Below are 14,976 nucleotides of genomic sequence, written 5' to 3'. Positions count from 1 at the left end.
GGTTTTGTATTGGCCAACCCCTGTGACGAGCAGCCCAGTGTCACGGCGGCCTAACGAGTGGATGGATTTTCATCCTCAAACCTCCCGAGCAGATGCCCAGTTTGAATGGCATCTTCAGCTTCCAGCATGACGGCTCAGGCACGCAGGCCGCTTCCGCTTATGGTCCTGCCGTCCCCGGACCTGGAGCACCTGAAGGACCCTCCGTTAGTCCTCCACCAGACCTGCGGCATCTGGCCATCCCCTGAGCAAGTGGAGAGCAGGGGAGGTCACAGGAGAGACCAGCCTGGGAGGCGACGTGCCCAGTGATCGGTCACATTCACTGTCCAGAGCTCACTCGCATGGCTCGCTCAGCTGCCAGGACACCAGATGCGGGCGTGACCATGCGCCCCGGAGGAGAGATACGACTGCTGAGCATGCGGCATAGACTCTACACTGGTAACTCGCTGCTGCTGAATTACAAGTGAAAATATTCGCTGCCACCTTTCTGAAGAGGGGCTCTTTCCATCAGCTTCCCCGTCGCTCACCTACTCAGTGTTCTCTCTGAGACTTGGAAAGAAAGCGGTGCGTTCGTTGCTGTCACACTCATGAGCTTGTGAAGCAAAGGAGAGACACCTCGGAACGTGATGGTGATTCCCAGAATACCATCCACGAGCAGAAAGGGTACTTACTCGGTTTGCAGAGTTGTTTGTGTGGGGACCAGCCCCATGATCAAGACAAAACGCTAATGATGGTAGCATTTCAATGATATTTTCAGAAAAACCATCTGGTGTTTTATCCCCATTCTTTCTCTCTCTCAGCCTCACAAAGCGTCACGCCCCCAACATGGGCCAAAAGGACGGCGGCAGCCCAGGGCACTGACCTCCCACAGAGACGCACTGAACCCCCACTCCGAGACCGTGCTTCCCTGCACAAAAGTCCTCAGCCTCAGGCACTTAATGGAAGACAAAGGTCATCAGATGCCTCTCAAGATGGTTACACAGGGGGAAATATTCTAAAAGGCGATCGAGCACTTTGCCGTAAGAACTAATATAGAAAAGGGTTTTTTTCACCCTGGCGCCCTATGTCTGGGAGGGCAACACCATCTATCCAATACGCACGCTTATTTTGTTCCTAGAATAATAGTAACAAAAATTGAAGCAAAAAGATGATGTAGAAAATACTGGCTTACGCAAATTCTCCCGGAACGCCAGCTATATGCAGGCGACAGTGTCCACAGGCAACCAACGGAAAACTGCACGACACGTGGGAAGTCAGGGTGCGACGGCTCATGATGACGAGCAATGTCGTTTACTTAAACTGATTGAAGTGAAATGCACACAACGGGAAAGCAAGCATTTTCTTTATTATTTATGTATCGTGGTGATATTGGTTAATGAAATCCAGTAAGTTTCAGCTGTACACTTTAAGTGAGGCATGTATGTGTTTACACTGTGTGTTCACCGCCCACAGTTAGGTTTCTTTCTGTCACCACATATTTGACCCCTTTTACCCTATCTAACCCCCCCTTCCCCCCGCCCACCCTCTGGTAACCACTAGTCTATAGCCCATGCCCATGAGTCTCTGTTTGTTTGTCCTGCTCATTTGTTGCTTTTTCGGTTTATATCCCACATATAAGTGATATCATGTGATTTTCAACTTTTTCTGTCTGGCTTATTTCGCTTAGCATGATGATCTCAAGATTCAACAAGTGGTACTGGGAAAACGGGAAACTCACATGAAAAAGAATGAAACTAGACTGTCACCACACACCAAAATTAACTAAACATGGATCAGAGACCTGAATGTAGACCTGAAACAATAAAGTGCATAGAAGAAAACATAGGAACTAACTCATGGGCCTTGGAATTAGAGAGGATTTTATGAATTCGACCTCAAAGGCCACGGAAGTAAAAACAAGAATAAACGAGTGGGACTACATCCAAATGAAAAGCTTCTGCACAGCAAAGGACACCATCAACGAGGCTAAAGAGGCGACCATCCGATGGAAGAAGACATTGCAAACAACGCCTCCGACGAGGGCCTAATAGCCAAAATATACAAAGAGCTCGAACAAACTCAACAGTAAAAAAGCAAACAATCAGTTAAAAAATGGGCAGAGGACCTAAACAGACACTTCTCCAAAGAAGACATGCAAATGGCCAACAGACATATGAAAAGATGCTCAGCTTCACTAGTTATTAAGGAAATGCAGGTCAAAACCACAATGAGATGCCATCTCACACCAGCTAGAACGGCTGTCATCAACAGGACAGTAATGACAAGTGTTGGAGAGGTTGCGGGGAAGAAGGAACTCTCAGGCACTGCTGGTGGGATTGTACATTGGTGCAGCCACTACGGAAAACAGTATGGAAGTTCCTCAAAAAACCAACATGATCACCATATGACCCAGCAATCCCTCTTCTGGATATTTACGCAAAAAAAAACAAACGAACAAACAAAAACTTGAAAACATCTATCCACAAAGATGTGTGCATCCCGATGCTCATAGCAGCATTATTCACAGTGGCCGAGGCATGGAAACAACCGCAGTGCCCTGTGATAGGTGACTGGATAGAGAAGATGTGGCACATGCATGATGGAATATTACTGAGCCATAAGAAGAGAGGAAATATAGTCACTGGTGACACCACGGTTGTATCTTGAGAAACTCGTTTTTCAAAATTTTTGTCCTATGACAAGGCAAAGAACAAGAAGCCAGAAAATTAGGAAGAAAACATGTTATAAAGGTGTTAGGCAATTCAACAAATAATATTTTTTTTCTGGATTTTCTGATATTTATAGTCTTTGTCAGCTTTTTAAAATTTGTAAAGTTCTTATTAAACAAATATTTGTTTTTGTAGTGAATATATGTAGGAAGAGAAAACACAATTTACAACATCAGCACAAAACATAAAATGTCTCAAAGTAAATTTAATGAGAAATGTACTAAAAATAGTAAGGTTTTATTTCTGAAATTTCTATGCTGTTTCATTGATTTAACAATACTTATCATTGTAGATTTATGTTTTTTTTTTTTTCTTTTCTCAACCCTCCTCCGCCCCTGCTCCCTTTCCCCGGAGTGCAGGCATCAGGATCAATGCAATGCTCTTGTCCTTGATAATACTCAAAACAACTGGGCTATCACAGGAAATCTGGCATTTTGAGGTAAATTTTTGAGCTATGGGAAAAGGTCACAAAGCAGACAGCAAAGTGGGCTGCGTGAAGATGATGCAGCTTCTTTAGCTCTCGGGCTGACCCAGTGTCACAGTCTGGTGACCTCGGTCTGATCCAACGTGACTTCTGTGTCTCACAGCCCCTCGCCCCCATCCCCCAGCCCCTCTCCTGGACAACATCTGGGTGTCTGGGGTGGGCATCGTGCAGTCCGTCTGAGGTGTGGCAGGCAGAGCACAGGGTCACACAAGGCAGCCGCACCCCGGTGTCTGCTGTGGGTCCTGTCTGCCCCCCAGGCCACAGCCCCGCGGTGCGTCTGACTGCGTGACCACCGGCTCTGTCGCAGCTCTCTCGTGAGAATCCACAGTCCCGGCCGCCAGCTCCCCAGCCCGAAGCATCAGCAGAGTGCACCCTGGTCTCAAGCTCAGGGTCACAGGCTCCTTCGCCATTTTCTGCAGGTTTTTGCACCTCTGGCACACCACACGCAGGCGCGGGGACCAGGAGACCTCGCGACTTCTGCTGCTCACGTGTCACGCCAGATACGAACGTGAGCCCAGCTGCCCCTGGTGCCAAGCGGCCCCCAGCTCAACCACTTCCCTGACGTCCTTGGATCTTTGCAGTGTCCCCCGGCCCCCCGGGATTCTAGCTGGGGAAGGACAAGCTGGCACACTTTGGCCCTCCTGGGAGCTCACCCCCTTCTCCCCGCCGGTGCTGGGCCAGCGGGACAGGCATGTCCCCTTCCCCTGCTGGAAGGCTGTCCCCAGGCCCACGGCCCCGCCTCCTCCAGATGGAGGCATCCTCTGGGTCACCAGCCACACTCTCTCTGTCGAGCGGGGAGCAGCACTTGTCAGGAAAAACCTGTCAAGTCAGAAGGGAGTCCTGGAGCATCACATCTCTCACGCAGTGTGCTCTGTCGCCAGCTCAGCCTGCCCCCTGTGCGGAGGCCCGGGCTCCCCACTTGTGCACAGGGAGCCCGCCTAGTGGCAGGGGCTGCAGACAACGTCGGGGCGCACGAGGATGGCCTGCGTTTGGGCGTGAGAGCAGGGAGGGTCAGCGGGGTGCAACGAGCAGCCTCAGGCTCGTGGTCCACACTTCCGTCGCCCTCGCATCACGGCCAACCTGGAGCCGCGTCCCCACGCTGGTCACTGCTCCGTGCCTGGCTGTCATGAAGCAGTCCACTGTCATCGCTAACTAACCCGCGCTATCAGGAAATTCACGATCGCTCTCTGCTCTCGTGTTGGAGAGCTGAACAGGGCAGTTAATTACCAACCTATAGGCGCCCGCAGGCTGTGCTGGCGAGGCCGTGCCTTGACAGGGCTGCTGGCACAGCGCCCCAAAAGCAGCAAATGTCTGGCCTGATTCCAGCAGGGCCCATCAGCCACATGACGAGTTTGGGTGCACCCCGCTTTCCACTGACGGGCAGCTCACAAGACTGCGCCACAGGAGCAAGTCAACCCCGGGTCACAGCTTGGGGGAGTGTCAAGACAGGATCCTCGCCCTGGAGCGCCCCCCTTTATGAGGCCTAGAATCTCACAGTTATACTTTCATTCCTTTGGGTCTCAGATTTTGGGGGTGTCATTTGAAAAAGGCTGTAATACGAATCCCTAGAGAAGGCAGCTGCGTCGCTGGGACGCTAGTGTCAGTGACGGGGGCGTTCTTTGGTGATGCTGAAACGTGAGGAGGAGCGTGTGGGGACAGGGGGTTGCAGGACCCTGTAACAACCCCGCTCACACGCTGCTGGGGTCATGTCCTCAAGTTGTTTGCATCCTAAACGCTTGGTCTTTCCGTCCCTTAGCCAATGTGGCAACGAACATACTCGCTCACAGCTGCGTTCAGACTCTGGGTCAGCCAGGAGGCCACAGGAGGTGGACACTAATGTTCCAGCAGGCCAGGAAAACGCCCCTGACTTGTCGCAGGCCGGCGAGCAGATCCCGCACTCGCCCAGGAGGGCGAAGGTCAGTCGCTGCTTCTCCAGCTTTCACGCGGTGCAGATCCGTGAGGATTTCGTGAAAACGCGGACCTAGCTTTGTGGGTCGGAGGTGGGACCTGTACTTCTGTCCCAGGTGTGGCCACCCTGAGTGACAAGATGCTAAATGACAAAACCTCCCCCAGAGAAGCAAACCACTTGGATGACCTAAGGTTTCGGCTTTGCAGCCGAAATTTTACAGATGACGTTCAAGGCAAAGGTGACTCCTGGTTCCTCCAGGACAGACGGAGATGCAAAGCCCCGGGGACGGGGACAGCGCCTGCTCTCTCGCCTCCTTCCGTGTTCTTTCCGGGAAGGTCGGGGGCAACTGTCATCACTAACTAACCCACTTGTCAGGAAAAACCTGTCAAGTCAGAAGGGAGTCCTGGACGGGCTGGGCTACGGGCGGGGAGCAGGGTCAATGGGCAAAAGGAAACATATTCGCCAAGCGATACGGGGCGGTTTAGACGGACGTGTTAGTGTGCCGGGCTTGGGCAGGGTGCAGGGAGGGGACACCGGCTCTGGCACCCCCGGGTGTGTCACCAGTGGAGCCCATCGGAAATCCAGGAAGAGGCGTGGTGCGAGGCCCCAGGTCCCTCGTCCGCGCCTGCTGCTGACTGCTGGGTTCTGTGCAAACGCTTACTTTAAGAAACTTGAAAAAGATGTGAATGAACCATTTCATGCTCTCACACCCCTGCACGGGCCTGCCATTTAATTCTGCCTCAAGAAAGTCAGGTACTTTTGCTGCAGCTTATACCTGAATAAGAACAAGGACTTTTCTTCAGAGAAGGTCTAAAAGTTTTTCTCTTCTACCTCCATGCACAATCACTTTTCGACCAAAAAGGAGGACTGGGGTGCTCTCAGTTCTCCTGTGGTCAAAGCTCCAACTCCTCATTTGTCAATCATGGGACTGGCACCAAGAGGCAGAAACCGCCAACTCTCCCTCGACCCAGTCAACAAGAACCATGTGCAATGGTGACGCATCATCTTGTCCACAGAAAAGCATGGCGCCGTGTGTGCACGCGAGCTGCAGATCGCCATCTGGATCACCACCCAGATCGCCGCCTGGAACACCGCCTGGAACGCTACCCAATCACCGCCTGGAACGCCAGCCTCCGCCATCCGGACCTGCAGGTCCCCATCGAGTGTGTGTAGGAGACAGGATCTCTGGAAATGTGACAAAGAGCTTTGGGAACAGAATTTTAATTCAGGCTTTGACACTTACCACATATGCATGTTTAAAAAGCTGCGTTACATGATGTTACAATTAAAAAGCAAAGATCAAAACATGTTGTCACATAAATATACAACGATGGGCCCTTCCTCGCAGTGTCTGCTTCCAGTTAAGTGCAGATGTCAGATGCTGATAGAAATTACTATCATCGGTGGGTGTTTCGGGCTTTACATTGTATCACAATTTACTTAATTGGGTCAGACATATTTTAATAAATTTGATCTTGATCCAATCAGGCAGACATGCCCTGAAATATTTATGTAGTTGTATTATAAGACCTGAATATTTTCAAGGAAAATGCTTTCAACAGTGACTTTTTGAATTTAGGAATTGAAGATTTGGTTCGCAGAGAACCTGAGAAAATGCGACAGACATTATCTTACAAGGTTCTTACTCCAGGGGAAGGAAATTTCACCCTTCATGTAAAATCTCAAAGAGAATTTGAGGAAAAGACAAAGCAGAGAGACAGAAGGTCCTATTATTAATGCATCCCCCGCTAACACACAGCACGGCCACGTCTGACTGTGAAGGAACAGACAGGAAGGACGCTGCGGCCGAGGGTGGATTTCTGGGAGGGTCCCAGCGTTGCCCGTGGGCGTCCTCGGGTCACTCAGGTCAAAGCAGTCCCCCACGAGGCTCAGCAGCCAATCAGAGCTCAAAAATAAATACGAATAATAGAATTAAGGGAGTCTCTGTGCTGACGACCTTTGTACAGAGGAAGCGCTGAATAGAACGGAGTAACACCAGGGGCCAAGGGCCACAGAGCACGTGACTCTGAGGAACGACGCGCTTGAAGGAAGCACGCGTCACCACACTGTCCGCACTGTGCTGCACACTGTGGCTGCATGGGACCATTTAAATGTCAACTAATTAAAATGCAGCACAATCGGAAACTCAGTTGCAGTAGCCACATTTCAAGTGACAGGTCGCCACACGCGACCAGTGGCCAGCACTTTGGACAGCACGGGGGAGACGACCTCCGCCACCGCTGAACGCTCCCCTCATTGGTCCGGTTCTAAACCGTCACCCAGAAACCTGCTGGCAGGTAAAACACAGGACAGACAGACCCGGTGGACGTGTGGACAGCGAAGGCGCAGCACGGACGCCGCAGCCCGGGAAAGCTCGGCGACGCCGGGGCCAGGACTAGGGGAGAGACATTTCCGCGGGACACGTGGGCTGTCTGGAGCGCCACTCTGAGGGTCGGAGCTCAGGGAAAGAGACTAGATCACTCGCCTCCATCTGCTCGTATTTCGTATTGTGTAAAGAGGAGAAAAAAACCTTATCTATTCAAAGCCGAGGTTAATAGGACACCACTTGACTGTTGTCATTTTTAGCGTTAAATATAGACTTACGGTCAACATGCAGAGTGAATGAAAGCTCTTCTGTGACACTTGGGGACAGAGAAAAGTACACAAATAAAAATTTATGGTACTGCCATTATTTTAAATTTGGTTTTTTATATTTTTCTTTCAGTGAGGAGATAGCAAGTCTCATCGCTTAGAGCTTTACTGTGTGACTTATGATGACAACCCACCTCTGTGGTTCAACGCATCATTAAATTTTATCTTCGGTACATTCCCCGCATGAAACCTAAACCTCTATTAAGCCCTAGCAATAGAAAGCACTAAATTTCTCCAGAGTGGGGATAACCATTGCGTATCTGTACAGATCATCATTTTTCCACATATGAAAATGATTAAACTAAAAATGTAATGACTGAATCTAGAACAGCCCCTTTAAGGCCACGGAAAAAGGGTTTACTCCATGAACGTGACCCGTGCCCTCCCCGAGGTCACCCGTCTGTGCGACCGTGGTGTCCAGGGCCTCAGCGAGGCTCCCTGGGCTGCAAACACGGTTGCACCCCCCGTGCGGCTGCTGAGGCAGACACACCACAGGCCGCCACATCGGACTACGACTGAGCAGCTGCTCAGAGGGAACGCGTTCCCACCCTGAGAAGTGGAGCATTCCGTTCCCCCCGGAGGCAATTTAAAACGGTGGAGCGCTACGGTAACGGACTGCGCGAGACAGTTACTTGAGTTAAGTCGCGCGCAGGCACCACAGAGTCCCCTGGAGGGGCCGACGCAGTGCGCGCGTGCAAGGAACATGGGCGTTCCTGTTCCACGGGAGATGGCAACACAGGAAAAGTCGAGAAACGGTGCTTTCAGTAACACAGGTTCCTACCAAAACCGAGGTTTAATTTAAGCACGTATTCTAATTCCTTTATCGTCAATCAACATTTACGTCATTTCTTGGTCCTTTCGATATGCATTTGTAATTTTTGTATACAGAAATATACCAGGAATCAATGAACAGATATAAGAAAACTACTGTTGGTCCATCGAACATGCCAATAAAAGTTAAAATACAATATTTTGATACACCTGTATTGAGACATCCAAATAGTATAAGAATTTCCTTCATTAGAAGTCCCAGTGAAGCTGCAGAAATGCTGGCACAGACTGTCGCCCTCTCAGCCCGTGTTAGTCACCTCTCGTGGTGTGGCCGATGAGCCCAAAGGACACACGCTCGTCACCTCACATGTCCTGTGCTCCAGAGTCTGGAACACGGGCACCCTCGGCTCAGGGCTTCTCACAAGGCTGCCACCAAGGTGTCTGCCAAGGCCAAGGTCATCCCAGCATTCAGCAGGGTCAGAATCGGCTCCCAAGCATCTCCACAGCTGTAGCCAGAACCTGGCGGCACAGGCTGGTGGCCCGAGGCCTGTGACCTGCATGCCGGAGTCCCTCTCCACCAGAGCAAGCATAGGGGGGGGCGAGGAGGGAGAGAGGCATGGTCTTTTGCGACCTCACCTCAGAACCGACATCTATCGCTTCCTCTGTCAAAAGCAAGTTCACGGGCACGGCGAGCACAGCTGGGGTCGCCGGGAGGGGTCGCCGGGAGCCGTCTGGAGGCACCCCCGCCCTCCGCACCTCCCCGTCCTCGCTCAGACCCTCCTTCAGACTTCTGTGACAGCCTTCCGAGCACAAGCCCACCGTCCCCCTGCCGCATGGTGGCTGTGCAGTGTGGCAGTTAAGGACAAAGCTCCAGCATGTGACTGCTTGAATTCCAACCTGCTCTGTCACTCTGCACGCGGCCAACTCTGGCAAGGGAATGAAACCTCTCTGTGACTCAGTTTCCCCTACTGCTGCCATTTGATGGACTGTGCGCTGTCCCCCACGTGCCCTGCTACTCCCACCGTGCCCACTGTGCAGAGGTCGCTGATAACCGGCCCCACTCCCCCTTCTTGCACATTTCCTGACGAGTCGTTCTGGTCTGGGAACTGTGAACAAACTTAGGCTCTAAGACCTTATGAGACCTGCAATGGAGAAAAAGTTCTATGCGTCTATCAGAGGATGGGTCTCTAAGCTGGCTTGGCTTCAGCTTCTGTCGCTTCAGCAAGCATGCCCAGTGTGCTGAGTGCGTGCCAGAACGTGCTGCGTGCTCAGGATGCAAGGTCATTGCTCAGAGTCTAGCGGGAGAGACAAAGTGACAAGCAGCTTAAACATAATCACAGTAGCGTGTGATCTAGGCAGTGACAGATGCAAAGGTATGGAACTAATGTGGAGGAGGAATACAGGGTCAGGGAAGTCGACACGGCACAATGACCAGGGAGTGAGTTTTGCCGAATGAGTTTGTAATGCATAACAACAACAATAACAACAACAAAAAAGGATGGACTTCCATCCCAATAAAAAAGCAGACGCCGAACTGCAGTGCTGGGAAACTCCACCTGAACGGGGCGAGCTCAGGCGCCTTGCGCTCCTGGGCTAGGTGCTGCGGGTGGCGGGGTGAGCCGTAAGCCTGGACAGCACCTCACCTTGGCCGATCATGCTGGGCGCTGGGCTCTGTCCAGCGTGCTGACGGAGAGAGCAGGACTTCATGAGGACGGTGACAGCATCTCGCTACGTTTAAGACCCCTTGTAGCTAATCAGAGAACGGAGTTACGGGACACCATGGCGAAGCAAAGAATGGGAAACCGTGAAGGAAGCTCTCTGCTCCACATGACGACCACCGAAGCTTGGGTCGCACGATGTGGGCGGGACTCGAAGGAAGCTGAACATGAATAAGATCAAGTGATCTCCACACCTGGGGACGAGTGGGAAGCGGAGGAGCCAATTTATGCAGGAAATGACGGAAGCCAAGGTTTGAAGGAGAAAGAGATGATGAGCTCAGCTCTGTTTGGTCAGAGGTCTCTGTGGGTCATCCGGTGGGGATGGTCCTGTAGCAGCCTGACACAGGCTCTGCGGGAGGACAGGCTGACCGCAGGTGTGAATGCCATCGGCGCACGGAGGCAGGGTGGGAACACGTGGAGGTGGGGAACGTGAGGGCCAAGGACAACGGGCACCGAGTGGCTCCAACAGGCGGGGACAAGGCAGAGGAGGGAGACCGAGGCAAAGGACTTACAAGGGATGGGCACAGATATTGACAATGGTAGTTAATAACAGTAATGTCACAAAACCGGAAGCCAGGAAAGAAAGGAGTAACGAAGAAGTGCTACGAACAGACAAGGCAAGACAAGGGACTGAGTATGTCCCTTGGGCCTGATAACTAGGAAGTCACTGGAGACCATCACAAAGGGCCCTTTCATCTGCTTAGTGGGGTGGAAGCTGGACTGTCACAGGTTCAGAAGGGAGTGGAACGGGACAGAGCAATGATGGCCCATATGGCTGCACTGCCAAAGCTTACTCAAGATAGGATTTTTTTTTCTTCTGTCAATTTGGCAAAGTTTTGCAAAGGTGTAAAAATATGATACTATTATAATAGAAATCACTGAAAATGGAAATATTCTTTCTGGAAGGCAACAGATATCGATAGCCTCTCACAAGCCCCCAGTTTCACACTTAGGAACGTGTCCCAAAGAAAAAAGCAGGATGAAGATAAAACATCTCAGATAATCATTCTTTTTGCAGTGGAATCTGATGCGTCTACAAGGCCCGGCGCACTGAGGGGACAGACAGCGCACACGCTGGCTGAGGCAAAACTCTTCATCTGGAACCCGAGCGGCTGCACGGGACATGGAGCGGGGTCCGTGGGACGGAGACACTGTTCTGCTCCACGGTGGGGCGCAGAGTGGCCAGTGTGGACGCCTGGTGGAGGCTGAGGAGGCGCGCAGGAGGGCACGGTCCTGCTGTCCACTCCCTGCTCGGTCAGGGACCTGGCCAGTTCCGCGCTCTGCAGGTGGAGCCTGCTCCCTGGCACAGTGCCCAACGCTGCCACAGCCGTCCCGTGGTCGCCGGGTGTGACTGCACTTCTGCCTCCCACCCCTCACCCCCACCCTGCGGCCCACCAGCCCGGGACACTAGGGGTGACCCTCCCACGCTGACATGCAGGACCGAGACCTCCGGGCTGCGTCTGCGTCTGCAGCCATCCACCTGTGCCTGCAAACGAGCCCACCCTGCCCCGTCTCCTAGGAGCTCTGCGTCCATGTGCACGTCACTGTGTCCCTGGAAAGACACGTCAAAGTCTAAGCCTTGGAACCTGAGGGCGTGGCTGTGCGTGGAACTCGGGTCTTCGCAGAGGGAGTTAAGCTAGGGTGAGGGCAACCACCACGGCGGCTCTAGATCCGGTGACTGGTGTCCTCAGGAAAAGGCAGACATCTGGTGATGGGGACACACACACAGAGGGACGACGGGCTTGTGGCGACACAGGCAGAAACAGGAGGGACACAGCTGGAAGCCAGAGGGTGACAGGTGTGTCAACAGACATGGCAGACGGTCCTTCCCGGAGCCTTGGGAGGCCGCGCCCTGATTTTGGACTCCCAGGCTTCAGAGCTGCAGGAGGATGAGTGACCGCTGTCGTCAGTGCCCAGTTTGTGGCAGTCTGCACCCAGCCAGCATGTCTGGCCAGCGTCCCATGTGCCCGCCTCCTCCCCGGAGCTATAGGCAGGCTGGCTGTTGTCCCACATCCCTGGAGACAACCTACGCCAATGGGCTGGCCCCGCGCAGCTCGGGCCTCTGCCTGCCCAGCCTCCGACGTTAGGTCTTCTGCCATCTCGTGCCTGGTCCCCAAGGTTTTCGTCGGGGCAGCACGTGCTTTAAGGCACCAGCTTCTGTCCCAGTCAGTACAACAGATAAACCCCGCATCTCTGCGGCTTCACCCCGGACACTCATTTCTCACAGTGTAAACGCGGCTGTCCCAGAGAGCGGGCAGGTGGCGGTCCGCTCTGGGTCACCAATGGCCTAGGCTGACACAGGTCCTGCCAGGTTCCTCGCACAACTCCCAAAGTGACATTGGTCACTGATACGGAGCCACGAGACGAGGGACAGCTGCTCCCAGCTATGGGCCGGGCAGGGACGCACACGCCGGCAGCGAGAGTGAGCAGCATGTCCGTACCGTGACAAGGGCAGGCTGTGACACTCCTGGCCGGGGCCACACTGGGCGTCGCCCGCGATGCAGGTGGTATGGAGCGCTGTGCTATGGCTCGCTGTGCTTACACGGACTAGTCAGGAGTGTGGAAAACATGCCCTAACAGAAACATCTATAAAAGAGAATGGCGCCCACAGGAACACACGCTCCATGTTACTCTCTGTCTGCAGGAAAGCACACGGCGCCACGCGTGAACGCTGGCTGCACGTCAAGCATTAGCAGGGTTTAGGAGGTGAGTAGCATTACTTGTGATTTTTATGTTAGTATTTTATCCTTTACTCATGTCCATATTTTCCTAACTTAAAACATATGTGATTTTTTGAATCTGTGAAGGAACAACCGCTAATTTTTATTACAGAATAAAAAAGCTTAGTGGATGCTCAGTAACCTCTGTTGAATAAATGGACGGCACTGAACGAAAAAGAAAAGAGAAGGGACCTAATCAGAGCCTAATTCAGAAAAAGGGAGGAGCTCCTGGAGGAGGAATACTGGGGCACGCGTGGAGGTCGAGGGGAACATGGCAGGAGAGAAGGGGCTTCACACACGACGCCGGGGAAGGCCGGGGAGCGGGGAGCGCGGTCTGGTCTGGGCCAGGAGTGAGGAGGAGGCTGAGTCGTCCACGTCTCCATGAGCTGCACTGTCTCGGGGAAGCGGGGCGCTTGTCTGAAGGGTGGAGGGGTGGGAGCCGGGCAGAGGCTTCGCCGTCTTTTGGGGGTACAGCACGGTTATTAGTCGTCGCTGGGCATTTTCGATGCTCGTTCTCATATCTTGTGCTCTTCCTTGCGACTGTGAGTCTGACGTTATGTTCCCTAATTTTGGTCTGGATGCAGGCGTCGGGCCAACACCTCGGTTCTGCGGTGAAGGAAATGCGTTCAGGTTTCGCGCTCAGTTGCCTTCTCTCCCCCGGAAGCCATTCTCTGTCATCATCGTCCTGGGCCAGCTCCCAGGGACAGGCCGAAACGCACGCTGTTTCCCCCAGTTCGGTGGCGTGAAGACGCTAGCAGATTATTGGTACATGGGCTGAACAACACAGAGAGTTTGCAGGACGCTCTCCTGGGCCGGGGAGGGGATGGAAGTAATGTCAGCTTGTGTGGCAGCTGTGTCGCTAGATAACCCTCAGTAAGTTTCATTTGTACAGTAAGTGGCGATAAAAGCGATCAGCATGCACATAACTGCCACAGGAAAAACCGTAAAATTTACCTGTAAATATATCGCCGATACTTAAAGAAAACTGAGCAGCGAAGTCTAAGAGACTATAGCAGTCAGTCCGGGTGGAAAACACAAGCCGCGTCCAAGCGGAGACCGTGGCGTCTAAGGCGGGGGCCGGTGAGGCTCAGCCCCTTTGACCAACCCTGATGCAGTTTTTACTGTCAACTTTGTAAACTGTAGCCAATAATAATAATAATGTCTTGTTTATTTTGCTAAAAGTCACGTCCTGTACATTATGTAAAAATAAAACAACAAAATGAGAATCAGGTCAATTCTGAAGACGATTTGGGCTCATTCACACCCACCAAGGTTTCCCTCCTGTCATATTCAGGTAAAGACACGTCAGTGACTTGAATTGTCCAGGTAACGCTTCAATGCTTCGCTTCGTTTGTCTGATGAACACAGACGTTATGGCAAAGAAAAGACAGGCGTAATCCCCTGCTATTCATCTAGGGACGGTTCAGCCTTAACACACAGAAGCAGCGCTTTCTAAACAAGCTCTTAGCAAGCTAAGTGCTCCTTGAACAAAGTCGCTGGCTCGTGATGGCCATGGTTTTGCTGTTCCTCGTTTGGCCCCAGGCACAGCAGTCTCGGCGTGTGTCACCTCTGCCACCTGCTGATGAGCGGAACCGCCCCTCGTGACACCTTGGTGGCCGTGGCCCTGAGTGCTCCGTCCCTTGGAGGCAGCTGGGCCTGAACTGCCAGGACCCAACGGTTCAGACGGGGAAGCCGATGCAGTGATGTGGGACCGTCCTGCCTTCCGAGCCGGCAGCGGCGGGTCCGCTGGCCTCGGGCGAGCGCATGAGGACATGGTGCGGCATCCACGAGGGCTCTGGGCTCCGTCGCTACTCCCAGTGCCACCGCTTGGCTTTTAAAGGAGTAAACTCCTACCTTACTAGGGAGAGAATCCGGAAAGTTCTTTAATTTCCTGGCGAAGCTCAAACTTAGGACAGAGATAAGAGACTCATTTGAACGGCCTGCAAATCACCTGTCCCCAGCTGGCTAGCACGCAGGGCAGGGACCAGTGTGCTTCCCAACAATCTGGGTGGCGTGG

This window comes from Pteropus vampyrus, unplaced genomic scaffold (genome assembly GCF_000151845.1).
Source record: "Pteropus vampyrus isolate Shadow unplaced genomic scaffold, Pvam_2.0 Scaffold52, whole genome shotgun sequence".
NCBI lineage: Eukaryota > Metazoa > Chordata > Mammalia > Chiroptera > Pteropodidae > Pteropus > Pteropus vampyrus.
This window is presented reverse-complemented; position numbering follows the sequence as displayed.